This window comes from Schistocerca gregaria, unplaced genomic scaffold (assembly GCF_023897955.1).
Source record: "Schistocerca gregaria isolate iqSchGreg1 unplaced genomic scaffold, iqSchGreg1.2 ptg000338l, whole genome shotgun sequence".
NCBI classification, from domain to species: domain Eukaryota; kingdom Metazoa; phylum Arthropoda; class Insecta; order Orthoptera; family Acrididae; genus Schistocerca; species Schistocerca gregaria.
Window position 1 is genome coordinate 831451 of NW_026061803.1, and position 3572 is coordinate 835022.

The following is a 3572-nucleotide window of genomic DNA, read 5'->3' on the forward strand; positions in this document are numbered from 1 at the left end:
AGCATAGATGATCAAATTCCAGACACTAATACATTATTATTGCAATTAATGCAACAAATGAAACAAAACCAGAGACAAACACAGCAACAGTTAGACACAATCGAACAAAATCTTCAAAAGTTAGACACAATGGAACATAATCTTCAAAAGTTAGACACAATGGAACAAAATCTTCAAAAGTTAGACACAATGGAACAAAATCAGAGACAAACACAGCAACAGTTGGACACAATGGAACAGAATCCTCGGAAGTTAGACACCACACTTGAACAAACACGTGAAGATTTAACTACTGAGTTACATAACATTGAATCGAAATGTCAAAAAATCTGTAATGACGTAAAAACACAAATTTGTGAGCATTTTCAACCTATTTTTTCGCGGCATGAAAACTCATTACAGAATCACGAAGCAGCCATAAAAGAATTGCAAACTGTTGTTCGTGAAAATCATGACACCTTGCAAGCTAAAATGGACTCAGTTGCATCCACCGATTCGGTTATGCAACTTGCAAGAATTCAGGAAAACTTAAAGGACACAGTAGATTCGATTTCAACACAAATGGACATTCTGAAATTTGGTTCAGAAAATCACACTGAGGAAATGTGTTCACTATCGGAGAAAGTAGCCGAAGTTTCGGATCAGTTCACTAATTTATCTACGAAGGTAGATGATAATTTGAATGACACAAAACCGGTAGTCTTTAATGACACAGAAGAGTGCGAACAAATTAGGAAATTCAAACAAAGTCTGAATCAAATTAGTACGCAACACCAAAGAGAAATCCGGGAAGTACAAGATCAGCTGACACAGGTAATACAACAATTACGTATTTCAGAGGACACTCGCGCTCCAACACGGAAAGAGGGACATAGAAATACGGAACAGCCACAAAATAATATCACAGGGCACTTCGAAAATTATGAAAGAAATTGGCAAGGTACACCGAATTCTGAGATGGAACCGCCGACACGACGTAACAATGACCGATATGCTACCCGCCGAGACGATGATTTTGACTATAAGCTGTTCATTACTACACGTAAATTCAAAACATTTAAGAATTCTGGCAACGACATTCATCCACAAGCGTGGCTCCATCAATTCTCTCATTGTTTTCCTCCCAACTGGTCACTAGAGCACAGATTAGAATTTATGTATGGCTACTTAGAGAATGAACCAGCTGTAAGAATGCGATTGGTCATTCACGATTGCCACAGTGAAGGAGAATTTTACCATGCCTTCCTCTCAGCATATTGGCCGCAAGCCACACAAGACCGAGTAAAACATGGCATCATGATGATGAAACATTTCGAACAATCTGAATTTTCCAGTCTTGTGAAATATTTTGAAGACATGTTGCACAAGAATCAGTACCTGTCAAACCCATACAGCCTGTCAGAACTCATCCGCATTTGCTTAATCAAATTGCCTGAACATTTACGGCATATTATTTTGGCAGGCCGTTGCAAAGACGACATTGAAGCTTTTCAGGGACTCTTACAAGAATTAGAAATTGACACTGACAATCGCGGAACGCGAAAACAGGAACACAACAATTACAGGTCACATCCGTCGCAATTCCGCGATGAAAGAAATAATAACTGGACACGACAAGGCTATTCTCACAATACAAATCGTGACCAAAACAGACACCACCCGTATGACAACCGTTGGCAGAGTAGTAATAATTACAGGGAAAGGTCACCTCTCCGCGGTAATGACTATCACAGAGACAATCAGAGAAACAGACAATATGGGAACCAAAATAATTACTATCAAGGGAGACAGAATAACTTTAGACGCAACGGTCCAGCGCACAGTTACGATTCAGAGAGAAATTCTCCACCACGTGACCGACAAGAAAGAAACTATGGAATCTACCGACATGACGACAGACGATATGATCGTAACGACAGACCTGAATTGCAGCAGAACTGGCGGGAATCAAACAGAGCAGGGCCCTCTCGACAAGGTGAATTTGTAGAAGTTAGGTCTCCAAATCCCAATAACGACGCGCGCCAACAAAGACACAATAGGCAATGACTCATACCGCTGGCAGCCTCAAAACGTACTTATCAAACTGACGACGCAGCTGCCGTAGCTAGTAATTACGTTAAAATGGAAGACATTAGGGACATATTACTCCAGGAACACGACGTAAAACACAACAACATTGCATATCCTGTGATTCACATTACTGTAAATGACGTAAAATTTACGGCAGTACTTGACTCAGGCAGTCCCATTTCAGTAATTAGTGAAACAGCTTTTAGCAAATGCAATAAATCGAACGATTGCCCCACACTTCCGTTACGCAAGATTAAATTACAAAGTGCAGTCATTGGAAAAAGTGTAGATGTACACCAACAAACCAACTTAGAATTCTTTTGTCAGAGCCACAGCTTCTCTATGAACTTTCTTATTGTTCCATTGTTGTCGTCGGAAATTATACTGGGAGTAGACTTTTTGAATGAATACAAAGCAATCTTAAACTTTCACGATGCTGAAATAAGTTTAGAGAAAGAAGGTAAGTCAATAGCTTTGAAATTTGAAGATTGGCTCTCAAACCATGACGAGGAAATTAATCGGATTTACCTTCTGTTAGACAACAGTTCGGAATTTTCTACGGAACTAGACACTAACAGTCGCTCTGCAAGTACTGACAGGGATGATATCGACGGCACAATTGAAACTAATGAGTTAATTCAGAATAAAATTCAAACAATTGAGAATTGTAATGACACTGATAGGCAGGACCTTTCTGAGATTTTACAAGCACATTCCACAGTTTTTACTCACAAAACAGGAACAATCAAGGGATTTCAATACCAATTTCGTGTTCATGAGCATACTAAATTTTTTGTTAGACCATACGTAATTCCAGCACATTATAGGGACCGTGTTAGAACAGAAATACAATCCATGCTTGACGACGGCATTATTGAGCCTGCAGTAAGCTCATACAACAATCCATTACATGTTGTTGAGAAGAAAAATGGATCGATCAGGCTTGTCTTAGATTCGAGACAAATCAATACTATCATTATTCCTGAAACAGACAGGCCGCAAACGTTGGAAGAACTTCTTCAAAATTTTAATGGTGTAAAAGTGTTGTCTTCCATTGATCTCAGATCCAGCTTTTATCAGATCGAACATCATCCAGAATGTAGAAAATATACAGCTTTTCTTTGTTTTGGCGTTTGTTATCAGTTTCGGAAACTTCCTTTTGGTTTGAACATTTCCTCGGCAGCATTCATTCGCGGGCTAAATTCCATATTACCTGAGCTCTTAAAACGTCACATCACCTTATATGTGGACGATATTCTGATAGCAGAAGCCTCATGGGAACAACATAATCGCATCCTCAACAGCGTGTTACATATTTTTGCAGAATCTGGAATTACAGTTAACTTGGAAAAGTCTGAATTCGGTAGGACAAAAGTGAAGTTTTTGGGACATATTATTTCTTCTGAAGGCATCCAGCCGGTTCCTGAAAAGTTAGAAGCAATCAGAGCCATTCCAATTCCATCCACAAAAAAACAAGTCCGCAGTTTTCTAGGTCTCGTAAA